At 28.9% G+C, this 15,609-nt stretch overlaps 1 protein-coding gene and 1 non-coding gene across 2 annotated transcripts in view; one reads left to right on the top strand and one right to left on the bottom strand.

Moving 5' to 3' along the window:
• Nucleotides 1–624: 624 nt before the first annotated feature.
• Nucleotides 625–15,609, top strand: part of LOC129968941 (uncharacterized) — a 150,354-nt gene continuing 135,369 nt past the window's right edge. Inside the window, exon 1 of the mRNA XM_056083304.1 lies at nucleotides 625–805. The gene's annotated coding sequence lies outside the window, so the exon portion shown is untranslated. The remainder of the gene's footprint in view (nucleotides 806–15,609) is intronic.
• On the bottom strand, nucleotides 10,349–10,421 carry Trnak-cuu (transfer RNA lysine (anticodon CUU)). Its single transcript has one exon. It is a non-coding gene; the product is annotated as a tRNA-Lys (tRNA).

Genomic DNA, 15,609 nt, shown 5'->3' with positions numbered 1-15,609 from the left:
ATAAATGAAAAACAATTTAAATTATGGTGACACCTGCACTTGTTTTATTCTGCTCATAAATTTCTAAATAAACAAACTGATAAAATTTTCTAAATAAACGATTTAACATTCAAGGAAAATAACTTCGGAACAATATTGCAGAAAAATTATTAGACGATAAAATTACACATCAATTAATTATTTATTTCTCTGAAAAATTCTAATCTTTAATTTATTCTTTATTTTTATCGTCTGAATTTATATTATGCTAGAAAATAATAAAACAATTTTCTTTCCATTGCATAAAAAATAAAAATATATATATAAAAACAATTATTCAATTTTCAACTTCGATTAAAATTTTTTTTTACAACTAATTTTTATTTTCTAAGTTATGATGTAATATTATAAATATAACATACATTTCATTTATATTTATTTATATATATATATTTTTTTTTCTTTAAAATTAATCACACCTTACGAACTGTGTGATTTATAAATGAAAAATAATTGCCAATAACCGAAAGATGGCGCTGTTTAAGAATTGTTTTATTCCTTATTTCTTGTCCAAGATTAAAACCCAACTTAATCGATGGTCGAAAAAACCTCGTAAATTTTTGCCAAGTGTAGGCGGATTTCGAAATAATGTACAATAAATAAATTTTACAGCTGAGAAAGACTTTAAATCTCCATTTAGATATGCAGAGTATTGCTAGGCTGTGAAGTAGTGCATTCCTTCGCTTTCGTTTTCTAAACGCCTACACGGTAAAAAGTTATTTGCCCGGATAATAACTATTGTAGATGGTGATTTGAGATAAAAGCGGTAAGTTCTTTTATTTTTGTTTTAGAGTGTTAGTCACGAATAAAGAAATAATTCTATTTAAGCGGAGGTAATACAGAATTAATGAAGACCATATATCTTATGCGGGACAAATTTAAATACATGCTGAGAAGTTTATCAAACAAAAGAAATATAATAATTTGGAAAGAATAAGCAGTTTTATTTATTATTGTTTTATAAAAGATTAACTTATTGTAAAAAAAAAAAGATACTAAGCGAAAGTTTATTCAGGAATGTTTTTGAATTTTGAAGCATAACAAAATAGTTAGTTTTATATTCGAATGCAAAGTAAAGTTACAAATTAAAATTTCTTGTTTATTTCCTTGTCATAGATTGAGAAACTTTTCGTAATTTATAACTTTTCTAAATTATGCTTTTACTTCTATTATGAAACAGTTAAACAAAACGAACGTTGCAGATTCTTTAATAGTTTCAAGGTAGAATTGTTTATTTATTTATTTTTAAAACTCTAATTATTTTCAAAGAAAGGGACAGATATATAAAGTAAATCTATAAAATTATGATATTCAATGTTTAATATTAAAATGCTTTTATTTTTGAAACGATTGATATATTGAATTCCCATTTCCGAAAAATCATTTTAGCAATTGTTGAAGTAAATTTTATTTAATAAAATAAAATAGAAAGAAGAAATTTTTCTGCATTTTCTTATAGCTTTTCTTGCATTTTTCTTCGTTTTATTACAATCACTATATTTTTTTATTGGATTAAATTGGATATTATTTTTTATAATAAATTGAAAATTAGGGAGAATGGATTCAATAGTGTAAAAGAACTTTTTTCGAATTGAAAATATACATTTAAATTCTAATAAATGTATATTTTAATATATACATATTTATACATGTTATAATACATATATATAATACATTTAAATTCTAATAAATGTATTATATATATTAAATTCTAATAAATGTATATTCTATTTCTTACATTCTGAAAATATACATTCTTCATTTTTTTTTTTTTTTTTTTTGTACTTCAGTTATTTAAAAAAATATATTACTTTTTTTTTTTTAAGGGAACCCTTACTTTCTCTCAATGCTTCTTGCAAATGCAACTTACTTCAACTTTTGATTTCTTTTCATTTGATTTCGAAACTCTCTATTATGCTTATTTGTAAATGATTGTTCTAATTTAAAATTTCTTAAGATTGGAATATTATTTTCTCCAAATTTTTTTCATTAAATGTTGTTTATTTTTTAAATAAGTTTTTAATCTAAAAATCTTATCTATTTAATTAATTTTTTAAATAAATTTTTAATCTAAAATTTATTTATTTAATCAATTTTTTAAAATAAATTTTTAGTTTAAAATCGATGTAATTAACTATTTTTAGAATAAATTTTTAATCTAAAATCTATCTATTTAATCTATTTTTTAAATTATATCTATTTAATGTATTTTTTTTAAATAAATATTTAAATGAAATAACTTTTATTCAAGGTTTAAGCTTCCAATGTTGATTTAAATAAACGGAACAAAAAATTCAATTTCGTTATGAATTATTCTAAGAACATGTTTAAATAATTAATTTTTAGTGCATTCTATAATTTTAAGCGTATGATGGCTGACATAGTTTTTAAATTTTAGTTGCAGTTGTAAACCAGTGGCAGTGGTCTCCCCAAAACTTTCTTGCATACTCTCTAATGAAGGTGTTATACCAGAAAGTGCCTTGCATGGCACTGGCGTACAATAGCTACGAAATATTAATCTTTGGCCTGAATTTAGCATTTTTATTGAATCTTTCGTGCCAACTTTGGTGAGTTATTTGGCGATTAATGCTCGTATGCGGTCAAAAACCTCTGAAAGTCGAATTTTTGATTTAGATGCGTTTTTTCCAACTAATTGAAACCAAAATTTGTAAAAAAAAAAAAAAAAACTCACCTTGCGGTTACAAAATTCTAAGCCAAATTTTAGATATGCCTACAATATTTGTGTATTGCATCTTATCTACCTTGCTCTCTTCGTTTTGTAATTATCTTGTTAAATTACATCCGAAGCGCCGGACGGACAAACATCTTCTGAATGTATTTTGCTCAAAATTAAACAGAAGTTTACAAATTTGCGTTAAAATCGAATACTAAATTTCATTATTCTAGCTCAATGTGTTTTTGAGTTATCATCGTCACAGATAGACAGACGGGCGAACATTTTCCAAAAATGTGTTTTTCGAACTCAAGGAGGTCTAAAACGTGGAGATTCGTTAAATCTCTATCCGTCAGGACCAAACGTCCTCCCGTTGGTGTGGCGTTGTGTGAAGAGAAGGGTGCCAGCTCAGGTGTCGTCCTCGTCATCTGACCGCGGTTCAAAATTACGAGGTCCGTCCCGAAATAGCCCTAGTGGTGCTTTAAAACGGGACGTTAATATAACCAAACTAAACTAAACTCGTCAAAATCTCTAGTTCGAATTTTTTGAGGATTACTATATTTTTACTATGTGGCATATATATATATATATATATATATATATATATATATATATATATATATATATATATATATAAACCCTAATATTTTAATCTTCAAATTAATGTGATTTTTTTTTAATTTTTAAGGTAATTATAATAAAAAAATTGTTTGTGTATTTTAGAGTAATCATCTATCAGTTATATACGAATTTACTTCAAAAATGTTTTTCTGCCAAATTTTCAATGACACATTTCTTTGCTGCAATATTATTTTTAACCTGTTTTTGTTAAAAATCGAGAATCCACATTTTCATTCGTCAAATATTTAATTGCGTAATCTTCTTCCATTGATAAAAGCTAAAGGAAAAAAAAAAAAAAAAAAAAAAAAAGAAAAGAAAAAAAAAAAGATTGTTTCTTTTACAGTTTTCATGATATAAATAAAAAAAAGAATGTATATATATGTTTATTTTCTCAGTTTGCATGTAAATTAAAAAAAAAAAAAAGTCGCAGTAGTGTGAAAAACAACACGAAATTAAAAGATAGATAATCTGGTCAGTTTACATTTTTAATGGCATTATGATATCAAGGGACATGACACCATTAGATTACTTACACATTTATTCGAATAAATGAAAGTTTATTACAATAACATAGCTTTAATATCTATGGAAATTTAATACTTGATAAATGTTTTGAGGAATTATAGATACAAGAAATTTAAATGAAATTAAATGGAACCAATGTTCCTAGCTCCTCTGCAGATCACCTAAAATGGCTAGTGAATAAATAAAAACAAAGTAATAGTTTAGCTTTACTGTTGAACTTTAAAATGATAAATAAAAATAAAACTTCTATTTATGTGATCATCATTGCGCAAATAAAAAAAGTAATGCAATAATTTAGAATCTTTATATTGCCATTAAGTATTAATAACAATGCTCTTATTAAAAGATTAAGCACATTATTTAAGAAAAATTGGAAGCGCATAAATATGGTTTCAGTTTTACTTTCTAGTGCAAAAGATCCAATACTTGATGCTATGGACACTTTATATCAGACTCTACATTCCCTTCTTACCATCAATATCTAGAATTTTGTCCCATTGACTATATTTAAAGTGCGCCAAGCCTTCATACTCGATGAATCTTTATTGCATTTGGGTTTCGAACCTTTGATCCTCTGACCTTAAAGTTATGACTTCATCACTAAGTCATTAACGGCTTTCACAGAATAATTACTCATAGTAAATAGTTCTAGAAAGTATTTAGTCGAGTTCAACTCTATAAAATTAACGTTTAACATAAGTATTTTATATACTTTATTTAGTGACAAGCAGTTGCTGTTGCTTTCTGTTAGTATGTGGTTCAGTACTTTTCTTCTAAATAAATTCAATTTTTTTAATAAATAAACATAATAAAATAATTTATAAAAAATATTTTTAAAATAATTAAATTATTGGGAATCAAAGGTTTAAAACTATTTCAATTCAAGTCTCATGTTTGTCACTTTACTACAGTTCAAAATTATGAGTTCATCATAAAATAGCTCTCATCTAGCTTCAAAATTAGGCGTTAATGATACGAAATAAAATTGCATCATAATTCAATTTTCTTGGAATTAATTCTTGGTTTCTTTTTTATATTTCACTAATTTTTCTCTCACTCATATTACCAAATTGATTTATATATCATTAAATTGACTCAGATTTCATTGTTTGGAATAAAGGAATAATAAAGACCATTAAAACTGTTTGCTTTTGTTATGTCTGACATATGGAGTCTTGAGGCATTATATTGAGTAACAGGCACTGCTTACAAATAAATAAGACAACCGGAAGCAGGTGGAATTGTCTGCTCTCTATTATATTAGCGATCATTTTTTTTCGCTTTTTTTTTTCTCTCTCTCTCGGCCTTTTGAAACATCTTGTCTCAAACAAAATGTCGAATCGAAACATCACCAGAGTTTGTGATGTCATAATTGCCGAAACTCCTGGATGTAGAATTACTGCTCGCTGCAGGAATTTTATGTATGCCTGGGAATCCCTGGAAATAAATAAAAGAAGGGGAAAAAAAAAAGGAAATTCTTGGATGATAAAATGCGGACGAAGAATCCCGGTTGCCTTTTGACGTCATTGTGACGTCATTTCATGAATCCATCTTCCTTTCACCCACTTCACTTCGATTCGGCAGTTTTTGTTTTCGCAACGGTAGCAGGTATTATAATACCTGCTGGTGCGTCTCGAGTGTAGGCGGCTTGTTTTGCTAACCCATGGTTTCCAAGGTAAACAAAACACAGAAAGGGTAAGAAAATAAAGAAAAAAAAAAGTCGCCAGTTATCGACGTCAATGTTTCTAGGTGTTACAAGGTCTTGAGCTGGGGTGGGTGGAATGATTCGGAACCTGTCTTGAGGGGGGGGGGAATTTAGTAGGGAAATTTTTATTCCTTAACATTAGAATAGAGATGCAGTAGCGGTTGTTTTTTTTTCCCCTTCAGATTCAAGTTCGAAAATAAGAGCATCCGAAAATTTTTGTGGGAAAAAAGTGTTTTAGTTATTATATTTACAAAAAAGATTTTAATAAATTTTTTAATTGTTGCTATTTTTGCTATAGAAAATTTACATTTAGATAAAAGGAAGGATCTTTATTAAAATTCTTTATCATAGTTTAAAATATTTTAGAGCAAAACGTATTTCGCTTTTTAAATTGCTCTCTAAAGAAAGTTTTAACTATGTAATTTCAATCTCATATAAATTTTTCAATTTTTTTTTTACTAACTAATTCAACAAAGGATAAAATAAAAATAAAATTCTTCTGTAGGATGAAAAATAAAGAAAGTTTACGTTTTAAAAAATACGGAGTAAAACGAAGCAGAAAGAGATTGTGAGTCCATAAATAAGCGAAGATTATTACGGACGTTAAATATTGTTGCGAAACCAAACAAACAACACAGTAGATGTTTGGTGCACTTTCGATTATCCACGGCTGTTAATCCCCAAAAAATTGCTAAAAAATATTCGAACGCAAATAAAAAAAAAAAAAGTACTTTTTTTCGTAAAAAAAATATTCTAATAAATTATGAATATAAAAATTTACTGTCTATTAAGTCATAATTGTATATGTAGGTATGATGTAAATAAACATAATTTAAAAATATTTCCGTGTTGATTTGTGTTCTTATATTAGCCAATTTACGGATTACCGGCGATTATTGTACGCCCTCCCCCAATTTCACGAATTGTCTAGTAATATCATATTTTTTATTAGCAATTATATTATTCATTACATTTAATGAAATCAAATTCAATATTTTCATTCTCAGTTGATTCTTAGCTATTCAATAAAATTTATAACTTAAAATTTTTTTTTATTATTATAATGTTTTAAATGTTTCCAAACGAATGAACTTCTTTTGGAAGACGACCGGAAAGGTACGCCAAATTTGGCGGGCTTTCAGATACCATTGATAATATATATATGTTTGTGTGTGAGAGAAAGGAAATTGTATTTATTGCATGAAAATTTTAAAGTGACTTCTTGAACGTATATATCTGATTGGGGAAGGATGCGCTGATTATTCCTATAATATCCGTGGATTATATAAAAATGTTTAGCCATATTGTTGCAGTAACGTTTTCTATTATAACTATAAAACGAAATCGCACTGATTTTAATAATGGCAATAAAATGTGTCAGTAATAATGACATAATTTATTTTACACTTCTATTTAAGAAAAAAAATTCACTTTTTTTTTTTTTTAAAGAGAAACAAAGTTTACTATTTCTATTCTCGAGGTAGGGTAGGGGGAGATTAAAAGTTGGAAATAAAACATTTTGCACGAAAATGTTGTTTGCTTACAATAATTGTTTTGAATTAAATTTTCTGTTTTCGTTTTTATTAAAATGGAAGATTATATTTTTACTTTTAAATATAATAATATAGATAACATAGATATATAATGGTAAATAATATTTTTACTTCCTAGCTCAAAAAATTTCAAAATTCATTTAGTCCGAGAAACGGCAGTTTTAAAATCATTGCTATTAATCTGTAAATTATCTGTAAATAATTAATAAATTAATCTGTAAATCATTACTATTAATCTGTAAATCATTACTATTAATCTATAAATCTTTTTAAGACAAGTTGGTTGATTGTCTTAAACAGATTTTATCTTTCCTTGCGTTGAAGCCATGCTGAGAAAAATAAATAATAATAAATCCGTAAATTATTTTACAGACACACACGAGGGTTGGCTCCAAGATTTTGGAATCTTTCTAATGTGAGAACAAACAAACTGCTTCTGACCTTGTCTGTAACTCCTGACAAGGCACGATCTCCGCGGACATGCATCCTCAGAACATTCGTCAAAGTCAAACCTTCGCAGCGCATTAGAAATGTCTGCTTGTATTTCATCCCAGAAGCATTCACTTTTTTCTTTTTTTCTGTTTTTCTTGTGTTTTTATTTTTTGTATTACACCTTTGCCCTCTGCTACTCGTGTCGCTCCTCCTCCCTCAAAAGAATTCATTCTACGATAAAACAGAATTCCATTCAACCTCGACGACCCCTATCGCGTTATCTAGCGACTGTTTGCTTTACAGAGTTCACCTTTCAGTTTATCAGAAGCCTGACGATTAGCACGAGTGTGGGTGGAAATCTGGCAACATGTTTTGACGCTTAGTTCTCAAGTGTGTGCGGGTTCTTATCTTTCGAAATTGCGAAACGGTAGCTGAATGAACGGATTCTTCTTGTGTTTCTTGCCGATCGCGACAAAAGCTATTTGCAGACGTAAACTGTTTGGACTCAATCAGATCTGTTATCGGTTCGGGAGCTGGGGGGGGGGGGAGAAGAAAATGTTTTGATGATTGTTCCTTGTTCGGGGAATAATTATTAATGTGTCAAGGGTCGATAAGGTTGCGGCGATCCATATTCGAATGAAATGATCTTTTGATAGCTCTGGGCGGAGAATCTAATATCTCCTTTGATATTGCAGCTTTCCACCCACTATCAGTGCTGTACAAAGGGATTAGTGAGATTGGCACTTGCCAAGGACATAGGAAGAAGAAAGAGGCGAAAATAGCCATTAGTAAAGTATAAGCGTTAGATTGATATGATCTGCTGTGTGAATTCTTAAAAAAATATTTTAGAATGTTTTTTTTTTTTGCCCAATTAAAAATTATGGATAAATAAAAAAGCTTCTAGAAATGCATACAATTTGCTATTTATTATAACTTATTATAAAAACCATTTTTCATCATTATAGCTCTTTAAAGTATTGTTTTTCAAGAGTATATCTTTTTTCTTAAATCAACTTACAACATATAAAATTTACTTGCCTTGGATAAAAAAATCACAGGATGATAATTTTCCGGGGAAGGGATCTTAGAGAAGATGAATAATAATAAATAATTAAAGGGGTGGGTGCAACTTTAGCAGTTCTGACAAGGCCGCAAGATCAATCGGTATGACACTGACCATTCAATCCTCATTCGGTTTGATATCTGAATTTATTGACATAGTAGATTGATTATGTAGACATAGTTTTTAGAAATTTAGAAATTTTGCGGCCCTGGATGTTGCGTTTTAGGAGGTCCCTACTTTAAAAAATTGGTGACTTTAGTTATACATACAAGCAAACAGACATGCTAAAAAAATGCAAGCAATAAATACACACAGGTGAATAGGAATGCTTCTCCAACTAAGTCGCTTATTCTGGTAAAAATGGTTTAGCCAGTATTCTGTAACTCTGTAATCTTCCTCGTAGAGAGTCAAGCAAACCATAAACGAAAAGAAGGAGGGGGGGGGAGAGAAATCTAACACCGGAAAAAGAAAAGGGGGCGTAAGCGAGACAGAAGAGAGAAAGGAGCTATACTTTCTTATAATATTAATTCAATACCGTCTCAAAAGCCAGCGAAATGCAAATGAATTAACTATCGATAAAAGACAGTAATTCTTTACCTTTCCTGATTCATTAGTTTTTGTTGTTTTTACTTTCACATGAACGATATATACAAAGAGAAATTATTATAATTGTTTTTAAAAAAAGCCCAAGATTTGACGAATTTTTGCGTTTCAGACATCTCTGAGACTAAAAATAACATTCCTGGAATTGTATCATTCCGTGAATATAGTAATTCAAAAAGGCTTTGGTCTAGACATATGAAATATGGTATATGGTCGCTACTTTAAATTTCTATATTTCTGTCAAATTTGGTATAGAATCTATTCAGAAGAAGTCTGTCCGGCTATTCGAGTTGAAGTGAATATAATAACATTAAAATACATGGAACTAGATAGACAAAATTTGATATACAACTTTATTCTAAAAATGTAGATCCTTTGAAATCAAATCTTTATTTTTTTTTTTCATGCATATAAACGCGATAATTAAAAAATGCTATAACATAAATATATGAAACTTTATGAATATGTGTGCGTTTTTTTTAATTGTAATTTAATTTTGTGTGATATTTTGGTTTCAATCGGTCAGAGAGCGGGCGTTTAGAATACATATTCGATTTTATGGTATTTTTGCATTAGTCATTAGTCACATATCAGTGATTAATCACCAATAAAAAAATCGCATGAGATCGCATGCTGGTTCAATGAAAACGGTAAATTCACGAGAGAGATCGATCTTTCACCTTATTGTTCTTTAAGTTCATGCAGTTAATACACAAATACCGGTTTTCTTTATTAAATAATGAAGTACACAACTTTCATGAGTGAAAATAGAAATCTGAGCACTCGTGGTGTTTGCGGTCTTGCTCCAAATCCAAAATTGTTTGCGGCAGGAAAGAGATAATTCCTTTATGTAAGGTCTTGCGTGATTTTATCCTCATTATTCCAAGAGAGAATTACTCGAATAATACTTCAATTAATAACTGTAGTATTTGTGAGCTTAATTTTATAATTTCAATAAAGCAATTTGGGGAAACCCTAAGTAAAGAAAGCCTTGAATGAAAATTGTCTGCTAAATTAAGTAAAGAGCTAATAAGCTTTGGATTATTATGTTTCTACTGTATAGGTTTTCGTTATTAGTTATAATATTCAAGAGCGGAAATATATGTACGCTTTATGAGGGAAAAAAGACACATCGCCCAACGTGGGGCTCGAACCCACGACCCCGAGATTAAGAGTCTCGTGCTCTACCGACTGAGCTAGCCGGGGTGAGTTTCTTTTATCAATCTAAGGATAACAACATTTTCCCAACGCGTTGTCAAGACTATTTTAACTAAGATTTGAAGTTTATATTAAATGAGGAATTAAGTAATTTTTTTCCCTTTTCAGTTTGTGTTCAATACCTTTCAAATAAAAACTAAATTATTTTTTATTAATTTGGTTTTTAACGTTTTTACGCGTAAAGACAATTAAAATGGAAATCAATTTTGAGATAAAAAAATATTTCATTAAACATTTCGATTTCATAAACATTTTTTTAAAAAATTATAATAATATTGCCATATATAACAAGAGTTGTCGAAATTCTACATTGAGAGTCTCGTTATCATGTTTTTTTAATTTTAAGTGATAGTTGCAATTCAAATTATTTGTTGGAAGACTATTTATATTAATAATGATACTGTAATGCAATTTATATCAAACTTAAAAATTTAATTGGCATTTTAAAAATGGAAAATAATTTTTTTTTTTCTGTCTCCTTCATTTTTCTTTCTTTGTTTTTTGCTCTGATTCCTTGTTCCTTCATTTTTTTTTTCTCATTAATAGTGATAAAAAAAAGAATAAAGTAGACTCGAATCTCTTCTCTACACATCACGAAATGCTGATGTTTCAGGTTTGACTGCATCAGCCATTGCATACCGCCCGTACCTATTTTTACTTGATTCATTTTGTAGAGAGAGACAAGTTTATTAGTGTATGCGAGAAAGTTTTGGGAGTATCATTCCCACTAGCTTATTTATGTTAATTAAATGCAATAAAGAGAGCAGGTATTATCTGCGGTGTTATAGTTTTCTTGTCTTCTCTTTGATGCTTTGAAATATACTTGTAGTTGATTAAGAATTTAAAAAAATAAAAAGAATTATGGCTCCCAATTGAGTATTTGTTATATAATGACTATTTGATAAAAATATAGCATTACTTTTTTTGTAATATTTAGCGTTGACAGCTACAACTTTAACTACCCCAATTGGATATGATTTCTTATTTTATAACTAGCCGCCTTTGGCGACCAGCCAGTTCACCAAACTTAATGTTCGTTAAAATTTTAATAATTAAATATTTTATGCAATTCCTACTTTAATAGCTTCTTCATCAAAATATTTTAAAACTTCAAATTTTGATTGTCATATAATTCATTCATAATATTATAAAGGCCTTCAGTTATAACGTAATATGTATCTCTCTAATTTTCTGTTAGCTCCCGTAGAATTTATGCTTTAAATTAAAGTGGAAAGAATTAATCTTCAATTAATATAATAATATTTTTTACTGAAACAAAGCATTTTTTTTATAATCTGATTACTGAAAATAGAGTCACTCAGCGTTTAAACTTTATGGGCACTAAAGAATATCTTTTTTAATTTATGTAATATCTCAAGAATTTGTCAACAAAATTTTCTTAGATTCATCATGAACAGATCGATTCATTAACAATGTTTAATTTTAAATGCATCAAACATTAAGAAAATAAAACGAATCGTTTAAAATAAACGGTTGAAAACAGGTTTTAAAAAAACTACTTAAAAATCGATGTACTTAAAACTATAAGCATATACAAAAAATATATAACTAACATAAATACATTTTAATTACAAAAGCATACAACGAACCTAAAAATAATTTAAATCCAGTCCGCATCTGTTGATAATAATTGTCAACAGAATGCGGAATTCAGAACATAATGCGCATGCGTGAATTTTCAACGCCAGTTACGTAACGCAAATACGTGATTTTTTTCTACGCCAGTTGGGGTAACGCTATGCGGATTAGACATTTTTAATTTCCTTTATTCTGTTTTATTTTAATTCAAAAGTACTTCAGAATGAATCTGAAAGATCGATTTATTAACAATGTTTAATTTTAAATGCATCAAACATTAAGAAAATAAACAGAATAGTTTGAAATAATCAGCCGAAAAATATTAACCCTAGACTCATTACTGTTGGGAGAAAAAAATTTGAAGCCTTACTCATTTGGCGGTGGGGGAAATGGAAGTTTTTTTTTGGCGGAAAAGTTGGCGGTGGGAAAAATGGAAGATTTTTTTGGCGGGAAAGTTAGTTTTTAATTAATAATTAAAATTCTAATTAAAAATTCGAAAAAAGGAACCCCAGGTGCACATTCCCAACCTCCAAGGTATACATGTACCTAATTTGGTAGCTGTAGGTCAAACGATCTGGCCTGTAGAGCGCCAACACACACACACACACACACACACACACACACACACACACACACACACACACACACACACACACACACACACACACACACATTGAGCTTTATTATAAGTATAGATATAGATTAATTAAGAATTTATTTTTAATTTTGCCTCACAATATTTTGCGTATTATACACTTTTTCTTCTTAAAAGTGGGTTGACAACTTCTCTTTACACGAATAAAGCATTCGATAATCCGAACCTACACTTTTCCCACACTATCTATTAATCTTCCCTCGAATTTGATTCCGCAACTAAATAACTTCATCATCTCCCGTACGGGAAGGTGCTTTAAGCCCAGCCTTTAATCCAATCATTGCAACAGAGGGCAGGAAAGAAAAGTTGCAATCAGGTCATAAAATAACAGGCATCAAGGCGAACGGGGTGTCAACTTCGAATTGGATAGACACCCAGTTAAACTTGGCATGTAAGAGATCTATGGCTCTGACAGCTACTTGACAAGCTCGCTTCGAGAAGACAGTAATCTTGTAAGCGCAAACACTAAGGGATTGTGCTGCCAATTAAACTGGAAATTGCTACCTTTCATATGTCACTATAAATGCACATGCGTACACTTAAATGGCGGGCCACTATGGGACGCGTCCGGCCCACTCTTTACGGACTAGGTACTTCTGGATCTCTTTTAACGGGAGCATGTCTTAGAGACACAAATGAGAGGTTTGTCTAGCTGGGGGCGGGAAGAGATGGAACCTCTGGGATCGGTTACATGATGTGGGTATGACATCTGCCTACCCACCCACTTTTTCATGTTTTTGTAAATCTTTCGGGAGATAGTTTTGTTTCCCTTCACCTGGTGGGTATTATAAGTGATAATGCAAGCATACCCCGACCTAGTCAGATGCCATGTGGGAAATTATAAGTGATAAATATACCCTAACAAAATATTTGGTACTTGTTTGGGAATATATACATGGAGATTTTATAGTAAAAAAAATGCATAAAGTTGTGCAAAATTAAAAACATTTTTAATTATATTTTACAGTACTTTTGATTTTTTCAGTAACTGGATGATGCATTCGAGCGTTTGTGACGATATTAATGATTTTTTTTAACGTGTGCACGTTAATGTGTTGAATTATAAAGAATAAAATTTAAAATAAAGGTGAAGGATAAGTGAATATAGCCTAAAACATAATCATTCCTTAGAGAAGGCATTCGAATCTCTTTCAAATTTTAATGATAATCTCTACTAATCTCTACTTTTATAAAGATGAATGTGTGTATTAATGTTCTACAAGCCAGAACGTTTAATCTACAGCTACCGTAATTGGAACATATAGAGATTTTGGAGGATGGAAATGTGCATTTTAGAGAAATTTTTTGAAATTTCTATTAAAAATGTAATTAATTAAAAATTAAACGAAAGTTTAGCATTTTTTCTGTGATAATTTAAGAAAATATTCCAGTGCAAAAATAATTTTTATCTCATCTTAAAATTCAAAAAAAAAAAAAAAATATCTTCATTGATACCAATTTTTTAACATATAAATTCTTTTTTTCTTTTTTTTTTTAAATTTAATTCAATTTTTCAAAAATACTTAAATATATTTTCCAACATTTTATTTCACAAAAAATAAAAATGAAATTTAACCTGCACAAACAAGTGACGCATTCATGGGAAAAATTAGTTTTCATCAACGTGTTGTCATCTCGTTGAAAAAATCAGAATTAAAAGATTAAGTAACTCTTACTAATTGGAATAAAGTGCAATTTTCAACACGTCTCTGTGGCAAATGAAATAAGCATGAAATTTTATATTTTCTAGAAAGAAAAGTGTAAAAGAATAAGACTTCTGTAAACTTACAAATTATTTATATTATTAATTCAATAATTCTGCTATATTTAAAACAAACATGGCGTATATACATTATTTCTCTTCGATGCTAAACGACTCTGTTTTCTATATTCATATTTTTAGAAAACATATTTGATTTTTTTTAAAAAAAGTTTTTTTGTTTTTGTTTTAATTGAACTTTAATTATTTCTGATTGTATCTTAAGTTCAAATTTATATGGGAGATGTCAGAAAAGTAGAATGATTCATAGTGCTATGAATAAAATATCGTAAGACTTCCACAATAGTATGAATTTTATAACTACCGAAATTTAAAGCTAAAAAATATTTTGCTGAAAATTTATTTAAAGAATTGTATAAAATATTTAATTGAAATTTTTTGTGAGAATTAATCTCGTGGACAAGCTTGTCGTCATTGGCGGTCAGTATTAAATAAATAAAATCTTAAATTTTTTCTTAATAAATACCAGCTTGTTAGTTGCTTCCATAGCAATTACCACTTAGTGTAGCACGTAAAAGAAAGTGTATTTCTGCTACTAATTGCGTTTAAAATTTAAGGATAAAAAATTAAAAATAAGGATAAGAATTAATAATAATGGTTTAATTAATTAATTTCGTTTTAAGTATTGAATATGTAATGCTGTTACGACTTATGAGGGACTGAATGAAATAACTTTAACTTTTGTTCAAAAAATAGTTGATTAATTAATCCAATAGTAATAACTTATTCTGAAATAGTTGAATAAATTTTTATTCTTCAATAGATTTTAACCTCCTGCGGGAAGTTTCTATTTTACAGAATCAATAACAAACATCATATAAGACCATAAAACATCATATAAGTTGACATATGAGTCACTTCATTTATTCTTTGACGTTATAAAAATGTTATTTGAAGCCTGTATTAAAATACACTCGACATAAAAGATATTATGGCTAAATAATTTCTTTGCTCTTTGCAGAAATATCTATTTCAAGAATTCATTATCAAACACCAACACGCAATTACCCGATTTGTTCCATACTTACTTTTCCTGATGTCTTATCTAGCGAAATTTAGCGAGGGATATTAAAGTGATGCCGAAACAGGAGATGGATCACGTGCTCTGAGAGAGTTACCGAGGCAACCAACCATTCGCACCT

This window comes from Argiope bruennichi, chromosome 5 (genome assembly GCF_947563725.1).
Source record: "Argiope bruennichi chromosome 5, qqArgBrue1.1, whole genome shotgun sequence".
Classification (NCBI taxonomy): Eukaryota; Metazoa; Arthropoda; class Arachnida; order Araneae; family Araneidae; genus Argiope; species Argiope bruennichi.
This window is presented reverse-complemented; position numbering and strand designations above follow the sequence as displayed.